The sequence below is a fragment of the Coptis chinensis genome, chromosome 2, assembly GCF_015680905.1.
Source record: "Coptis chinensis isolate HL-2020 chromosome 2, ASM1568090v1, whole genome shotgun sequence".
NCBI lineage: Eukaryota > Viridiplantae > Streptophyta > Magnoliopsida > Ranunculales > Ranunculaceae > Coptis > Coptis chinensis.
Window position 1 is genome coordinate 93,623,220 of NC_141457.1, and position 19,457 is coordinate 93,642,676.

Below are 19,457 nucleotides of genomic sequence, written 5' to 3' on the forward strand. Positions count from 1 at the left end.
CCACTCACCCTCCACCAAATCGCGAAGACGCCATTAATGAACAGTGCAAGCTTCACAGCCACACCCAATATCAATAACCAACCTCAAATCCACAAAGTAAAATTCATAAAGACAAGGGTTCAAATAAAAAAGGTCCGGACAGCGACATTCTGACCCCTTTTTAAAGCTTCGGCGCGCCTTAAGTTGAGTTTCAAAACCACAAACAAAAAGAGTTTAAATGAAACACAGGCCGAAATCTTGCTGTGGGGCTTGAGCCGCCATTAACAGCTTCTTGAAGCTTCGACAGTTTAATACGACATAGTTTCAGATTTAACAGTTTATCAATACGACATGAGAAAAAGATTATCGACAGTAAGCATAACCAAAAAATATACTGAGCCCGAAGCAAAACTCTGACAGTACCGTAGATTCGGTGAAAATTTAAAAATATAACCACTCACCTTAATTAACAGCTCGACGAATCCCTCCTAGTCCGAATCGTCGCGCTCCAACGCTCTAGCCAACGAGCTTTTATCTCCGCCTCCATTTTTATTTTATTTTTATCTCCAAACCTTATTCTCTAGAAAAATATGTATATATACTTGGATTCGAAACCTAAGCCCAACACAGACTCGGGCCCAGAAATCAAGCCCACATATCCCAAATCCAATCCAGCGAATTTTAAATAAATAAATAAATTAATAAATAAATACGTATTTTAAATACAGGCGTTACAGTCTTGCTCCGACGCGTCGTTTTCTCTTCGACGACCTGCTCCTTACACGAGGGTTGAAGACCACCGTCTCCAGCTCTACAGGAGCATCAATCGACTCACCTTCAGGTCGCCAGCTCGACCCACCTACCCCTGAGGCACCAGCACCTCCTGAGGGTCGTCTAGAACTATCCTGACCCCGGTTCCTATCCTCCCCGGTTACCAAGTCACTTGTGCGTTTCTCCATCACTCCTCTCCTAGCTTGACCTCGAGCCCGGTCCTTCTGAACCCTTCTTTTCTCCCGGATCACTGGACCCCCCCTTTTCTACAAAGAAATGAGCTACTTCAGGCAGCTTCGCTTGTTTCTGCGCTCGAGTCAACTGCGCGAACCTCTCTATCTCCCCCCGATCAGTTTGCATTTTTATAGGAAAATCTACAAACAATGCAAAGACACAGGTCAGTTAAAATAACAGTAACTCACCCATTAAAATGACATATACAAGACACTCCCACCCACCGGAGATATTGCAAATCCTAGTTTGCAACCTACATCCGCTAGCACAGTAGTTGCCAACTAGCAGCAACGACCTCTTTGTCCAAGCCTCGTTATTTGCCCGTTAATCACACCATAACACGTCGTCATAGTTTGCAAGCTAAATTTGAAATTACCAGATCGCCTTACAACGAAGTGCTCAGTAATATCAGATACCCTTATACGGTATTCGTCACTTGCATTCAGCAGGTCGAACACCTTGAATAGCTGTCAGGTGTTACCAACAAACTGACAAGGGGATTTCCAACAATGAGCTAGAAAGTCACAAACCAACTTCGAGAACGGTATTTGCATATACGCTCTCAGCTGGCCCTCACAGATTATTACCCCACCGTTCGGCGGGTTGTATTCTTCACTCCGCACATTTTCACTCAACCTTGGTTCATATATTTATCCCATAAGCTACCCTCCAGGTCTGGTATATTTATCTCATAAGCTGCCCTCAATTCGGGGAACGCACTCGCTGCAAGACGATCCACCGTCCTAGGGGGCAACCCACTTGAAGACGACCCCTCACTACGACCTGACGTGCTAGCCACAGCACCAACAGAGCCAGATCGTACACTACCCTCATCTCTCCTAACTTCCTCACCATGCTCATATTGATTGCCAAGACTCAATGACTCTTCCTTATCATCCTCATACTCACCACAACTTAAAGAGACCTCTCGAACCTCTTTCAGATCGAGTATCGTCAGAGTCAGACATTTTTACTTTTTCTCCTTACCAAATACCCAAGCTTAAACAATAAAACCTAACACCCACCTACCTACTAAACACACAACACTTGACTAAGAAGAAAGAAAATGGAAAACGGAAAGGCAGCAGCAGCAGAAACACTCACCTGAGAAACCCTAGCTTGCGGTTTTGCTGAAGAAGAAAACAGGAAATAACTTTTCAGTTGTCCCAAGTTTGATTTTGTGCAACCGCCTGTTCAGTTACCAAGGAGTTATGATTACAACCTACGCCCAAGCCCACACAAGTGTCTCAAGGGCCTGTCTTTTTACGATTTTGGAAAATGCGGCGACACGTTTCTTTACCAGCTGCTACGATTATGTCACATGCTAACCACGTGACAACTTTTGTTTTCACCAAATCGTTATACAACACAACTCGAACTTTACGGCATGCCAATCGCTCCATTTACACCAGCGGCTCTTCCACTCATGCTCAACACGTATTGCCGCTTTCTCTCAGCAGATCGCTTCAATGTGCGACAACCCATCGAGAGAGGGGTCGTAAGGAGGGAGTAATATTCTCATTAAAGAATATTAAGCATGCATTAAGCATAAGTAGAGATTGTAACGAACTCAGGACATTGTTCTCCAAGATCGACTTGCAAGCAGCTCGCTTCATGTAGGTGGTACACTTCAGCTCGCTTAAGAACACTCCAAGACGACTGAACGACCTAGCACAGAACGTTTCGAATAAAGACACTTTTCCTAATCCAAGGGTAATCATTACCAAAGCCTTAGATGTACTTCCAATTACCGAGAAATATGAACTATTGTACCCACTCCCAATGATCACCGCATTCCTACCAGAACCAACCTAACACCCATTCATAATCTCCACCCTTATGGACATGATAGCACACGTGTCTCAGGGATCCATACCCCAATCTGCCTATAAATACCACCTACACGAACTACGTGAGACCTGATTCTTTTCCCCAAATCAAGAGAAGATACGTAGGCAGCTCGCTTCTTAGCGAACTCGATCTTTCCCAAATCCAAACCCCTTCTTCTTACTCATTTGTATGTGAAGGAAAAACACGCCTTTACAATTATTTTGAATTTTAGAGCTCCAACACTATTGTGACCCGTGATGGTGCATAACTTTGGGGTCTATCACGTTCTTTTACGCATGTTATAATTGTGCCTAAATGCAGGTGAAATTGATGTCTCAGTACTTTCAGCTCTGCATATTGGTGGTGTCTTAGTTATTTTAAGGGGAACAACTGCTATGCAACTTATGGTCCATCGATATTCTCTTTAGGATATGCTGGTGACAAATGCCAACAGCCAATCGCAATCGTGGCATTTGGGAATTGGGATCAAGCTCAGAATATTCGCCACTTGACCATGGCAAGCTCAACCTATGACACTGCAAATTTAACATTCACAAGCAAAGGCTGAAAGGACAAGGATTGCATTTTATAGTATATATATATTACAATACAAGAACTGATGACAAGAGCTCCCTATGTGGGCCTGTTATGGATGATGTTAGAGTGTGGGGACTGTCCAGATCGGGAAGAAATATGTGTGCAGACTTAGGTTTGAGGCCTATGCTGTTTTGGCCTTTGTGTTGCTATGGACATGAAGTTTGCTTTCCCAGGACTGATGGTAATAGCTTATTCAGACACAAAATAGGCTGCTGTGTGAGTGTGTGTGACTGTAGAGTCTATCAGGTTTTAGGAAAGATGTTAAGGTAAACAATCTTACTGGGTGTCTGGGTCTATGTCACAGCCCGAATTTCTAAACAATAAAAAAAAAATGAATATTTGAAATATAAATATATCAAACATCACTCGATTCAATTGTCTAAAAACCCAGGCTATGACGGGGTGGATACAACACATGTCAAAACCTAAAACCCACATCATAAAGAATCTTAACAACAAAAATAATCTCCAAAAATTCTCTTTATTACTTTATAAAAAGTCTATCTTCCGTCCCAATAAAACATCAAACCACTCTAAGAATAACAGGTTTTCAACATCGTATTTTCATGTCATCTGAACAGAAAACTACGTTATTACATACTTTCAAAAGATCAGACCTAAAAGAAAACTAACGGACTGCTCTAGGCAAGAATCCCAAATCAAACGCCGCGGTTCTACTGCCTTCCACCTATGTTCCCAAGAACACATCCACGTTGCCAAAACAAAGCAAACATGGGTCAGCAAAATGGAATTTGCTGGTATGAGTAGACTAACCACATAAAACCATTATCATACTTTAATTATTCAAACAATAACTTTATATTATCCCATAACTTAATTATTCACAGCTTGGAAGACAGGTAGTTCCGTCATTTTAACCGGCATAATTTCTTCCCAAGCAAGACTTCCATTATATTAACTCATTCAAATAACTCGTTTTAATATCTAAATCATTTAATTAAAACTTACCGATATCCACTGCTATATAAGGGTAGGATCGCGTCCCTACACAAAATGTTATTAAGTCCTACCCTCCTGCAAAAGAAAGTTAGAACTTCTATATAACCTTTGTAGATATTATATTAGGCATTCAAAAGAAAACCCAAACACTCACATAATCAAATTAATACCACTAACCCGCAAGGCGAATACCTTAGTTCCTCTACAGGGCAGTCCAAACAACAACGGTCATTCATGGCACATTCATGAATGGTCATTCATGGCAACATTCAATGAATACCCCTATATAACGCTTACGGGCCATTTATGGCACATTCAATAAATGCCCACCTAATATATGACATCGTAGTCATAAAACTCAATTCTAAAACTTGTGGTAGAGAGTTCTAAAAGAGGTGGTAAATTTGTTTACGCATTATTGAACCTTATTGTATATATCATTTCAGAGAACGTAGGAGTATCTTGTTTCATGTATATTTTAGTTTACGCGTTATTAATTTCATGGATGTATAAGTGTCATAACGTTGCATATCACAAAAACTGAAATATCACATAGCAGTTAATAGACATACACACGTATATATAGAAAGGTCTTAGCCTAAAGCCAAGCATGCTAATAGCCCTAGACCTATCCTAATAGCCCAAATCATAATCCGAGTTAAAAAGTCAAATTGGGTCAACTGGTCAAAGTCAAAATCAACATATCATAGTCAAAGTGTCGTTTCCATGTTCGACAGGTTCAGGGTCATAGCCATGGTTCATGGCTAAGGGCAAAGGTGCATGGCTCATGAGCTCATGACTAAGGAAATGGTTCGGACCCAACTGGCCGAGCCCAAACCCCAAACCTTAGAACCCGAAAGTCTAAACGTTGAAAGACCCATTGGGATCTCTAGTAAGTCCTATGGACTGCCCCAAGCAATATTAGAAACTGGCCCAAAAACTTTTAGATCGAATCGCCTAAAACACAACCGAAGTTCGCCCAAAACAAAACAAAGAGAACTGTCCCAAAACTTAACTTAAACTGGCCTAAACTAAACACAACCAACCAAACATTGAAATTTCGGCCCAGCCACTAAAACAAAACCGGGCCCAACACAAAACAAATTAGACCGGCCCAAAGAAGCCAAAAGGCTTTGGACGTGCCCAAGCCCGGTCGGTCATCTCCTTCCTCCAAAGACCTCCACCACCACCAAAAGCAAAGCCACCCACCCTCCTCACTTCATCAAATCGGTTGTGATCCCCATCAAAAACCAAACAACATTAACAAAGGCAAAAACTCCATCCACCTACTCGATAACTCATCCTCAAAACTAGATCTACAATTTCGAACCGCCATTAATGGCTGCTACAAGCTTTCAACAACCCTCATCCACATTCCAACATTTAAACATACATCAACAACCCACCAAATCAAACAAAAACAATTTAAACTATTTTAAAAACGCATAAAAACCAATCCCAGTATCACAGTAACGCCATTAACACAGTTATTCCAAGCTTCTATCACCCCAAGAAACCAATGTTCCAAATCGATATCCCAACCTCAATCAAACAACAATAACACAACATCAAAATCCAACTAATACAAATTCCAAAAACGTAGACTGGCGATTTTATTTGGGCCGCCATTAACAGTTTATTTAGAGCTCCAACAGTTCAATAGATTTTAGTAATTATGAACAAACACCCTATAACCGACCGGTTTTAACAATACTCCAAGTTTTCTTTACCATACCTGACCGGACAATAATGCGAGAATAACCACAGTGGAATGAGCAGAAAACAGACGGCAACACTTTGATACAGTAAAGTTAAAGTTATTCCCGGGTATCGACTAAAAATGAAACTAAACTACTCACAATAACAATTTATATGGACAGTAAATTCGAAAATTCTAAAGAGACGAAAATCATAGTTCTAGTAGTGGTGAGAGTTAACTCTACTCACCTGTAGCGCTCTCCGATTATCAGCCAGCTACCAAAAAAACCTTTCATTTTCTTCTTTCAGTAAAACTCCCATTTTTTTTTTTCTAAAACCCTCGCTGTGTTTTTTTCCCAAAAACTCTATGTGAGAAAACTCCCCGAAAAACAAGGACAACACTCATCCATTTATCTACGGGCTTTTATCTGTCCGTAACTGCTAGATATCTTATATCTGTTTTATCTATTATCTATTTTCATTATTATCTTTATTATTATTATTATTAGGAAAATAAAAAAAAATAAAACACGGGGTGTTATAGTCTGTGTTCTAGTTCCTATGTAGTTTTGGTTTGACGCGCTGTACCTTTTGATAATTGTAGTATTGTACTATCGGGCAAAAACTAGTTCATTTCATACTTCACAATTCACATGCGATTTGCGTAGGCTTAGAGCCTTAGATGCCAAAAGCGTTGTTTCTTCTTACCACTTTTACAAGGTAGATGGAATCTTCAACTCTTATAACATTTGAGGAATCTGGAGAACTGAAGCCTTCTACGGTAGTAGCCTAGATTTTAAACTTATTTTGCTCCTAAATGCTAAGCCATTGGTTGTGAGTTATACCTAGGTTGAGGAGACTCAGAAGTTGGCGATGTCGATAAAGTGTAAACTAAGGGTCCTTCTTCGAAATCGCCATTGAGTACAACATTGTCTGCAAATGTCAAGTTATCATTCAGTCCGAACCTTCTACATGTTATACAGTAAGACTACTCAGTTTACACAAGTGCCATGTTTCTCGCTAAATAGGAGCACCATATTCATTACCATGACTCTATTAATATGGACTTACTTCTGGAAAATTGAGATTTCCCACGCAATTGATTAGAGTGTAGATGATTAAGTCAATAACATGTTCAGTGAAATTTGACACAAATTTGCCTAAAAATTAAATATGTCAAGTTCTATTAAGCTGTCATTTTTAGGGAGAACAGTCTCTATGTGATGAAAATCATCATGCCAAGAAATAAAGCTATTGCAAAATTCTAACCTCGTCATATACATGTCATGTAGCAGAATATTTATTTCCCACCGTCCAATGTACTTCTTGATCCCCAGTTCACCACTCACACAAAAGAGCAAAGTGAAGATTTCATTAATTAATGACTTTTAGCATTCCAATCAAAGTACACGTAAAAAAACTTTAAAAACACTTAAAACTATAAATCTTCACTTCTGCTAAATCTAATGCTTTGATCTCATCAGTAATGCTGAATTGATGCGAGAATCCAATCAAAGTTATTCAAAATCTTTATCCTTGCTGCAGCTGCAGCTGCATTAGGTCCTACTACTGCACTACTACCTGCCCAATACCCTTCCATCTTGCACGTAGGGCATCCACTACTTGGATTATTGATAGTGGGGCAACTAATCATATTACCAATAATATTTCGTTGCTTCAAAATTTGGTTTCATGTGATGCCTCTCCACCGGTTAAGCTGCTAAATGGTACCACCCCACCTATATCTCATGTTGGTTCCATATTTCTCACCAGAAACTTGACATTAAATGATGTTCTATGTGTACCTTCATTTGGCTACAACTTATTCTCTGTACCAAGTCTCACCAAGTCTATCCAATGTACAGTAACATTTTTTTATTATTCTCTGTACCAAGTCTCACCAAGTCTATCCAATGTACAGTAACATTTTTTTATTGTGTATTTCAGGACCAAACGCAGAGGACGATTGGAGTGGGTAAACAACATGGTGAACTATATTTGTTTTGTGTCCCCAATACACCGGTGGCTTGCACTTCCATTCAACCTAGCGTCTTGTTTGATTTGTGGCATTGTCGTCTTAAACATCCCTCCAAAGTTCGAAAGGAATTTATTTTTAGTACTTTTGATTCTCGTAATTGTGTGTGATACTTGTCATAGAGCAAAACAAACTAGGACTGACATTTGGGGAGACTATAAAACTGCTTCACTAAGTGGTGCTCATTACTTTCTCACTTTGGTTGATGACTTTACTCGGTTGTGTAAGTCCAACTTATCAACTCCATTCTCTACAACATGCCAGACAAACACGAGGCTTTGTATGTGCTCAGTCGTCTCATAGCTGACTTTATACAAGGTCTATACAAGACTTATTTATCCTACCAAAGACTTTGTGTATAGTTTACATTAAGTGCTTGTTTTTCCATGTATGGCTCTGCAAAGAACACAATTTAGTGAAATCAAAACAAGCAAGTTCTTTATTTCAATTTCACACCCTCTAAATCAAGAGTCCATAGTCCATGCCAGGTGGTCTTCCACTCTTCCTCATTCTCATCTGGCTTAGCCAATGGAAGTTGCATTGAAGCTTGCAAGCTCAATAACCTCCACATAATCTTTGTAATCACCCAAGTCCCATTCAATAAAAAGGTCTGCCTCTGGATCCACCCAACTCCATATTAGAAATATATAAAGCTTGCTTAAGGGTCACACTACTTATTCCACCCATCTCTCCAAATATCCACCTTGTGCGGTTGTGCCATTGGCATTTGGGCAGTAACTCCTACATTGCCCTTTTCATACCATACCATATTGAAGAGTTGACATAGTAACTAATCATTTCACCAACCCTAGTGAAACTTTTACTTCCCAAAATATTTTGCAAAATCATTGTTTGCAGTAACAACATGCCATGCATTTTCCATAAGCAAAGACAGGTTAACTTACACATAAGATCTAATACCCTTATAACTTATATTTTTAATTGATAAATCCATTATCATAAAAAATTAAAGTAGTGGGATTAGTTAGAATTTCATCTTTTTTTCTTCCGATAAGCTAGTTAGAATTTCATCATATACAAAGAAAATATAGATATTGGAGTACACCAAGAAAATATATGTCGCACAAACTAACTAAACAATCTGAAAGTTAAAAAGGATTTGTAAAGTGAGTACAGTAACTAGTGCAGTTCACTTCGGCACAACGGTCCCAAATGTCCCATGCAAAAATATTGACGATCAACCATGGTGTTTTGAAATAATCCAAATAGGAGGTGAAAATCGTGAAGTAGGAATACTGTTTTTGGTGGAAAAAGAGCGAGCTTTTTCATTTTCCAAATTAAAAACTCCCATATCAAAAGGAATTTTGATGTCGAGATTAATTCCATAATAATGTAGATGGTTGTCTTCAGTAAAATAGATGCAATTCCTCTTGAAGATTGTGGAGTCGGAAGATCGAGGTATTAAAACCCAAGAACAAAGAATGTTGTCCAAAGATTTCCACCGACATAAGTACAGAACATACCTTTTCGATAATCAACATCTCGAACTACTTGTAGCAACTCCCCTTACCATTCCACCAAGTAGCGATTTACACCTTCAAAACTTAACGAATAGGACACGTGCACTTCACTTGCCTTCGGAGGATAACTCCTGATATCACAAATATATAACTTCCTATTAGCACCAATTCCATACAATTGCTGCTTGAAGTATATAACGTCCATAACAAAGGAGATGTTTTGTATTGTCGTCCACGTTTTGTCTCCTGGTCTAGCAATTGCTATTTTCTTGGAAAGAGTATGGATGGCTACCGCAATGCAATCTTCAGATGGATCCTTAGGATAGGTTAAAACCACTTTACTTATCATAAAATCACGAAGTTGAGTTCGAGTTATTGTTGGATCCTGAAACTGGCTATCGAATGTGGATTGTGGTGGGAGATTCATATGAACTTTGGAGATAGATTGAAAATATGCATATCAAGTTCCATATCAACTGTAACAATCCAATTACCTGCGGCTCCAACGCACCTATGCTGATGGATCTCTGGTAAATCAAGCTCGTATACTTTGGTCTTATCGAATTCTTCCCCGCCTTTTGTAAGACCGAGAAAGGAACTACGAGATGTTGAATTAGTCTTTTCTTGGGGTAGCATGAGCAGCGGAAGTTGTCGCAGTGGATAGTTGTAACTTGTAAGGGGAGATAGACACGCATCTCCATGACTTGCAAACCACGCTCAGCTGCAAGTAATCGACGAAAGAATCTAGCCGTTTACAGATGAAGATAGGAGTTCTTCTGGAATACTAGACCAATCAGCCATTGGAGTGAAAGTGAGATATGAACTGGTTAAAGGATGAAAAAGGTATGCAGAGAGATTGGAAAAAGCTCAAACGAAAATAGACTTTGAATTGTAGTTTAAATTGTAGACGTCAATGAGAAGACTCTAGAACAATATAATTACGAGAGAAATTGGGGTAATGATTTCAAAATCTTCTCCGGTTTTCCAATTTTTTCTCTCTGTTTTGATTGTGGAAATTTTTGGACGTGAAATAATGTGGGGGTTTTGAGATGTGTCTTCTTCTTGATTGGGTACTTTTGGCGGTGGGCAAAATACCAGTTATATGTTACGATATCGATATGTACGTTCGGAAATGATGAAATATATATGGAAGAGTTGAACTAGGGGTGGAACTCGGCCAGGTTTGAGGCATAACCAGAGCCCAACCCGAGTTTGAAATGCTTCAGCCAGAGCTCGAGACCAAACCCTAGTCGGTCCTTAAATTTTCAGCCCAAGTTTTAGCCCGACCAATTCGGGTTGGGTCGGGTTATGTCGGGTTGGTCAGACTTTTCAAGTTTTTTTTTGAATTATGAAATAAAAAACATCGAAATTGAAATCTTCTAATAAAATCAAAGAGATTTGATTGTTTGAAAGAAAAACTAACATTGTTGATTATATTATTCTCTCTAAAATAGAGATTCTCAATCTTATTCGGTTTTTTGATATTCTAACCCGAGCCCAACCCAAAACCGAGTCGGGTTTTGATTTTACAAAACCAATCCCGGACCACGGATATAACATGTTAGCCCATGACCAACAAAAGTCGGGTTTTAGTCCATCGGGCTTTGGCTAACCCGACCCAAATTCCACCCCTAAATTGAACTATCGCGATATCTCATTATCTTGGTCTGATTTAGGGCGGGTCATCGTCTCATCGCGTTACTCGTGTCGAGTACTAAGGTCGTGCTCAAGCTTGACTCATGTGTTTCTCGAGTTGAGCTCAAATTTTGTTTGAGCTTTATTACGTGCTCAAGCTCGATTCATCAAGTATTTGAGTAGCTCAACGAGTCTAGATTACTATTCTTCTTAACTACAAATTCGATTTCGATCATAGGCTACAAAGTTTGATTCAACTTGTATTGTGTATAGGCTTTACTATAGTACAAAATATATATCAGGATAGGGCGATATATCGACTCATGATTTATGGATATGTATCGTTGATAATAGCAAATTTACGTTAACTAACTCTCTATGCGTAAACACAAATAATCAATCACATAAATAAGTTCTTATATCAATATTCCTACTATCAAATAATGAAGTAATATAAAGAGTACGGATTTGTTCCACTCCTAAACTACCAAGACATAAATATGATTCAACTAATCAAACACAAAGAAACAATAGTGAGAGTAATGTTATGTTGAGAGATTTCTATTCTACGATTATACTATGGATTCAAATAAATCTAAATTAACTAAACTAATAAAAATAGGGTTTTGATGGAAGAGAAAGTTATAGAGAAGAATAATCAATCCACCTAATAACTAGTTTCATGCAATAATCAAATTATTCATTGAAAAGATATCATATTTAGGTTTTCACGCAACGATTCAACCTAAAGCCTCAATCCTTATCATCCCTAGCAACAACCTATATCTCTATAGTCATTATTACTAGCATGTATGATTATTACAACTAAGTCTCTCGACTTAATTACAATAATTCCTAGTTTAATTTATCATATGCTTATTTTGGAAGTCATACAATAAACTAAACTCATTGAAATACATACATAATGAAATAATTATACTAAGCAATCTATTCCTCATTAGGTTTCATAATCAATCCCTCTAATGGGGGGGTTAGCCTAATATCTTTGGATTAATTAAACTAAAATAATGAAAGGAAGACATAATGTAAAGAAGAAGTAATTATTGAATTGAATACTAAACTCTATTAATCTATTTGAACAATAATAATAATAATTCAAAATGAATTTAAATTGAATTTAAAACTAATTTAGAACTAAGATTGTGAATAACTAATTATCAATTTAAGAGAAACTAAATCTATGAATCAAATATTGAATTAGAAACTAAAACTTGAAATACAAACTAATTATTGATTCTAAAAACTAAATCTTGTTCTAAACACTAATTTGATGCTAATTAACTAGATCTAAACCTAACTATTGGATCTAGACTAAGTAAAGCTAAGTAAAAACTAACTATTGGATTATTGACTAACTAAAAACTAAGTATCTTAAGAGCTAAGTCTTTCTCTCTTCAAATAGAGGAGACAAGATCCACAAATTCGTGCATGGGCTGAGGAGTCATGTTTTGGGCCGGAAAATCGAACCCAAAACCTCATTATTTCAGTCCACAAAGGGGTTTTCAGCTGGAAATGACTTCAACAATCTTTTTATCCACTTTTACTTATCTTGCTTGGACCATTAGAAAGCTCATTTTCGAGCCGGTCGTTTTGACATAAGGTAGGCCCAATTTTGAGGTCTGAGTCTAAAGATACGGCCTTTGGAAGTTTAGCTGACTTTTGTGCGCTATTTCTGCCCGCGTTGACTTTGACTTTTCAGTTTTGACCGGGCTTTAAAAAGGCTTTTTCTCCTAGAATCTTGGCCTTTAATCATAGAACTTCTTAGCAACCAACCCTTGCTCCTTTATCTCGCAAAAGGGACGCATTTCTACACATATTCGACTCCAATGCCTGAAATACACAAAAGCACGATAACAGTACTAACTCTTACTTATTAATCACATAATTGGTCTAAAAGCAATATTGTTAAGGAGTTAAAACTACAGTTTTGGACTCTTATCAATCGGGGATACCCTATGTGGAGATATTTTACATTGGGGTATCTATAAATATCGTGGATATATCGTGATATATCAACAAATATCCACAGACTGTGTGTAGATATTTGTGACTGCAAATATCATAAATATATTGTGATATCAAAGACCATTAATACTGAACAATTGAGAATGCTCCCAAGAAGCCATCTCAGCCCCCTTTTTTTTCTCTAAGGTGGACACCTCAACTTTTACAAAAGTTTGGCAGAAAAAAAACAAACTCATGCCCAGTTTTGGGAACTGTTCGCGTAACAACCCCTAATAACCAAAAGAAAGAAACAGAAACATAAAAAAAAGATAAAAAAAACCTTCCCGACCTTTACCTAAAAAAAAGAAAAACCCTTTGTGAGCCGATTAGCACTACAAGTTTTCAGCGCAATTCAATTAGAGTGTACACATATTTCTTACTTTTCTCTTTACTTTAATATTTGTCAATCTATCGTGTTTTTTTTATGCAAACATACAATTGTTAATTTAGTCTATAAAATTTTCAAAATCAAAACATATTAAAGTTTACGTAATGAAATTTTTTTATTTAAAAGAACAATCATAACTCACATCTATTATACTTAATAAGGAGTAAACAAGATTATTAATTGTGTAGGTTAGTTCATTAAATTGTTTGTTTTCTTAATTGATAATTTCTATAGATAAAAGCCATTTAAAAGTCTATACTCTTTCACTTTTTTTTTTGCTCTCATTTTTTGTTCTTCTTTGTTCAAACATATAGTACTATAATAACATATGGCTTAGCATGCAAACATTCATGTGACAAACTTATAGTAGCACTACCATCTTTTCAGTTAAAGTGTACGTGGAAGCCATGTGCACTTGTTGTTTCAAATGCGTCCATGTTCAAGTCAAACCAACTAATAAATTCCAAAATTACTTTCAAAACCTTAGCAAATCTACTAGACACACTTACTATATTTTAGGTTTTATAGGCATAATTGACAATTCAAAACATAATGGGTTTGTTGAAGCCCTTAAGGAAAGTGAAATTTACAGTTTTACCAAGACTAAATGTTTTTTCTACCAAAACCGAGGGTGAGCTAGGGTGTACCCTGGACCGCCCCCTGACTCCGCCACTGCTCCCTTCTCGTTTCTCTCAACAACAAAACAAAAATGGTTACTATACTTAAACCCTTCGTCTTCAACTTATCTCCTTAAACAATGAATTGTGCCTAACTTCTCTTTCACTTGGAAAAATAAATGAAACCGTTTGTAGCAACTGTTAGAATATTTGTTACTATATTTAGTATTAGGAAGTATCTTGTGTATTTAGTAAGAGTATTATCTTCTCCTAGATATGTGGATCTAGGAGATCTCTGTATTCATGTATATATACTACTAGAAACATTAATAAACAACATCATAAATATCCATTAAAACATCTTTGACATGGTATCAAGAGCCAACTCCGATTTCCTTTCCACTACCCCATTACTATAGGAATCGGAGCCATTTTTTGTGTTTGGTTTCTTTTTCGGGTCATATCATACTTTTTATTACCCTCTCCTACTTATCGTTCTTATCTTTTTTGATCTAGTTCATTATTTGTGTTCAATATCATAATGACAGACTTAACTATCAATAGTGATTCCGTTGTTGTGCATTCTAATAAAGATTCCGCGGTCATGTCTAATCTTTATATGAAAGAGATGTCCTCACTAATTACTCCATAACGACTTGATGGTACTAATTACATCGAGTGGTCATTGAATACGCAAAACAAGATCAGGGGCAGAAAATGTTGGGGTTTTATCTCTGGTACTAAGGCTGCTCCAACAAACATAAATTATGAGGAATATGAAGCTTGGGAGGATGAGAACTGTCTGGTTAAGTCTTGGATTCTTGATGCAATGACCAAGGACATCAGGTCAATTTTCCTTCGCTTATCTACGGCCAAGGAAATTTGGGATACTGCAAAACAAACTTACTATGTTAGCCAAGATGCATCAAAAGGTTATCAGCTATATTGTGAGGGAATTTCTGTCCACCAAAATAGAGGTTCTGTTATTCCTTATTTTGGAAAACTTAAAAAAATATGGCAGGAATTTGACGCTATTGAAGACTGCACTATGGAGTGTGCCAATGACATTAAGAAATATACCACAAAGGTTAATTCTCAGCGTGTGTATGTTTTCTTGGCCGATCTTGATTCTCATTTGGATGGGGTTCGTGGTCGTGTTCTTGCTATTAAGCCACTTCCAGACATACAGTCTGTTTATGCCATGGTTTGTGCTGAGGCAAATCGTCAGGATATCATGCTTGGTGGGACATCTAATGAAGGGACTGCTATGGTGGCTCGAAAATCATTTGCTCATCCTGATTCAAAGAAAGGAGTTTGTAAGTGTACCCATCGTAATAGTGATAACCATGTAGTTGACACCTGCATTAAGCTACATGGCTATCAAGATTGGCATCCAAATGGTAAGGCGTCTCCCATGTCTTCTAACTCTAAGGCAGAGAGTTCAAGTTCGAAGAGTCACTTAGTCACTGTTGCCGGATTTGTTGCCCAATAAGGTATATCTAACTCTGCTCTTATTGTTTTTACTGGAAATAGTGATTGGATAATTGACACGGGTGCTACTGATCATATGACTTGCGATCGATATAAATTTAACCATTTCTCCTCTAGTTGTCCCAAATCAGTCATTACTAATGCTAATGGTGTGTCATCTCCAATTGTTGGTATTGGCACTGTACCTTTGTCCCCTTCTTTATCTATCCACGATGTTTTATTTGTTCCGTCACTAAATTGTAACATTCTCTTTATTAGCCAATTAACCAAATCTAATAATTGTGTTGCCTTGTTCTTTCCCACTCATTGTATTTTTCAGAACACCCATACCAAGAAGAGGATTGGCAGTGGTAAACAAAGTGGAGGATTGTACTATCTGGAAGATGGTTTTCAATGGTACAATCAAGGAGTAAAAGCTCATGTTATGAGTGACTATAACAACCCCAATTTTTAAACAACATAAATTACATTATTTGATTGAAAATAACAATTATATTATGAAGTCTAGCTTATTCTAGAATTTGTTTAACTATTGTTGATTTTTAAAAAAAGTTCATGTTTTTACTTCAATTGTTTGTTAGAACTTATGTGGGCATTTTATAATCATTTTTGGGCTTGAAAACATTGTTAAAATGTACCCATTCATATAGGTATGGACCTTGGGTGTTTTTAGACCCATTGGAGGCCCATAGGTTAACTTAAACAGACTTAAAACATGGAATAAAGAAGACCTGCGAATTTTCTCAGTAAAAAAAAAAAGATTATTATTCAAAAACAAAACCCTAGCCTCCAATAAAAAGAAGGGGAAGAGGAAGAAAAGAGAAAAAAGGAGTGCAAAGTATTGGGCTCACCGCACTATTGATATTCAAGTTGTTTACATCTTGTAGACTTAATAAAGTGAGTTATATTTCTTTCTTTTATTGTTTCTATAGAAATAGGATATGTTGTTTGTTATGTGTGATCATATGGATTGTATATTGGGAGGATAAAGCCATTAATAAATTGTATAGAGTTTTGTGAAGAAGATGAACAGTTAACAGTAAACACCATTCTAGAAAAGTTGTCTGCGCAGTCTTTTAATTCTGTTCAGATGGAGATCTTTCCGTACACGGATGTCTCTCAAATTTAATCCATAGTTTTCTGACACATTGTAGTATGACATAGTAAAATTTTAGACAGATCCAACGGTTGAATTTCTGTCGAGGCGCGCATAAGCGTGACAGGTCGTAGTGTTTCTACACCAGAAAAACTGCAGTGTGCAGTCTTTTGTTTCTTCTTAGATGGTGTCATTTCCATACTCGGATTTGTATGAAATTTAATCCATAGTTTCCTGACACATTGTAGTCTGACATATTAAAATTTTAGACAGATCCAACGGTTGGATTTCTGTCGAGGTGTGCATAAGCGTGACAGGTCGTAGTGTTTCTACACCAGAAAAACTGCAGTGTGTAGTCTTTTGTTTCTTCTTAGATGGTGACCTTTTCGTACTCGGATTTGTATGAAATTTAATCTATAGTTTCCTAACACATTTTAGTCTGCCATATTAGATTTTTAGATTTATCCAATGGCTTGATATCTGTCGAGGCTTCCATTAGTGGGACTAGTCGTAGTAGAAACTACACCAGAAAACTGATGGGTGCAGTCCTTTGTTTCTGTTTAGATGGAGGTCAACCTTGGAGGTCAACCTATTATCGGATTGACCTCAAATTTAATCCATAGATTCTTGATATCCAGTTAAATGACATAAACAAATTTTAGGCAGATCCAATGGTGGGTTGTCTGTCAAGGCACGGATTAACAAGGTTGTTAGAATTAGCTCAAGTTTAAAATAGATATAGTTGGGTGGTTACATGATGGCATTAGATGGTCAGTGGTTATTATACTTTCGATATATTCTTACTATTGTGAAAATATTGGTGTGGAATGAAAATATATCTATATGTTTTATTTTATCGTGATTATTAAAATATTTGGAGAATTGGTTAAGAGCTACGTAAGGCTTGATTCTAATCTTAAAAGATTGGATCGTGAGGCGACATTATAAAGTGCAGTCACTATATCTATAATATATATATTAGTTTGTGTGATAACTATGTGATTGTGTTAGAAATTACTGTTGTTGTGAGACTACATAAATATATATGTGTGAGATAGAAGTTGTATATGAATATAGACTTTAGTATATGTGGATATGTTTTGGACATTAGTGTGTGTGGACTTGAATTTGGGCTAATGAATTATTTGTTTACGATATTGTATATATGAGTGTGGTTAGATAAATTGTATTTGTTTGATTATAAGCCTGTTTACATTCAATGATATTTAAGTGCTTGATTTGCCTTGACGCGTGCGAAAATGACTCTCTGCATGTGTGGTCTATTTTGACATGAGTAATGCTAGTATAGTTATAAGTGATAATAATGTTTTAATGTGTCGCCCACATCTTTAGAACTCTCCATGCCTCAGGATTTGGTAATGAGATATTATGACTTGTGATGTCATGTGATAGATGGGGTATTCATTGAATGTGCCATGAATGACCCAATAGTTTGGACTGCCCTAGAGAGGAACTAAGGTATTCGCCTTGCGGGTTGGTCGTATTCCTTGAATGTACGGGAATGTAGGTTTGGGTATTCCTTGAATGTGGCAGGAATGACTCAGGGCATTCATTGAATGTGCCATGAATGGCCCGTTAGTGTTATGATGGGTATTCCTTGAATGTGGCGGGAATGACCCAAGGTATTCATTGAATGTGCCATGAATGACCTGATATTTTGTTATGCCCAAAGGAGGCTTTGTGATTATGTGTATGGAAAGCCGAGAGATGGTGACGTGACTCACAAGTTACGAGTTTACAAGATGAAAGTATGTTTCCTGGAGGCGATATCCCGCTTGGGACATATGTCTTGTAGTGGTACTCGGTGTGAGTGAGGCACACGGATATGTGTGATTTGGCAAATGTGTGTAGTGCAAATCGTGGAGTAGGAACTAAAGGTTGGGCTGTGTCTTTGAATAAATGAGTCAACAAGATAATTAATAAGTAAAGTAAAAATATTGATTTTTCGTGTGATGGAGTTATTGCATATGATGTATATGTTTTCTTATGAGAAATATATACGTGGTTTGTATGAGTTGAAACTCACAAGGGATGAATGTACTCCTTGGGTGTGATATTTTCCCCGTTCTCATAAGTAGACGAGTGGTTTTTAAGTAAAAATATATGAATTGTGTGATATTATGGATGTGAAGTGTGAATGTGAATAATATTAGTAAATTATTGTGATTTCTATGTGACTGCAAAATGACTATAACGTGATATATTATTCTTGAAATATTAATGAATTGTGATAGTCTGAGATCTATGGTTATGCACGTAGAAACTTTATGACGTAATGATGTCATATGAATGACTACCCTTGATATAGGTATTATGATAAGTGGTATTCCCCGAATATGCGGGACGAACTAGGTTATATCAATTAGACTTGAATGTCTTAAATAAGGTTTGGTTATGAATGGAAATTTGACTGGTTGAGATAAAACATTTTATTGTGATGTCTAACTCTGTTTTGCAGGAGGGTAGGATCTATTAATCTTTTCTGTAGGGACATAAATATCCTACCCTAAGACGACGTGTTGGCTTAAAGGTAAGGTATACCAAACTCATATTTAATAAGGTTATCATATGTGCATTTAATAAGTGGAATGTAAATGGT

At 37.1% G+C, this 19,457-nt stretch overlaps 1 long non-coding RNA gene across 3 annotated transcripts; it reads right to left on the reverse strand.

Moving 5' to 3' along the window:
- Nucleotides 1–3,873: 3,873 nt before the first annotated feature.
- On the reverse strand, nucleotides 3,874–10,703 carry LOC147519081 (uncharacterized). Of its 3 annotated transcripts, XR_015211997.1 has the most exons (3): nucleotides 10,080–10,703; nucleotides 7,339–9,716; nucleotides 3,874–4,099 (listed from the first exon to the last, which is right to left on the reverse strand). It is a non-coding gene; the product is annotated as an uncharacterized LOC147519081 (long non-coding RNA). The 3 variants fall into 3 exon arrangements; XR_015211998.1 differs by having other exon boundaries at nucleotides 9,589–10,677; XR_015211996.1 differs by having other exon boundaries at nucleotides 7,339–10,677.
- Nucleotides 10,704–19,457: the final 8,754 nt, after the last annotated feature.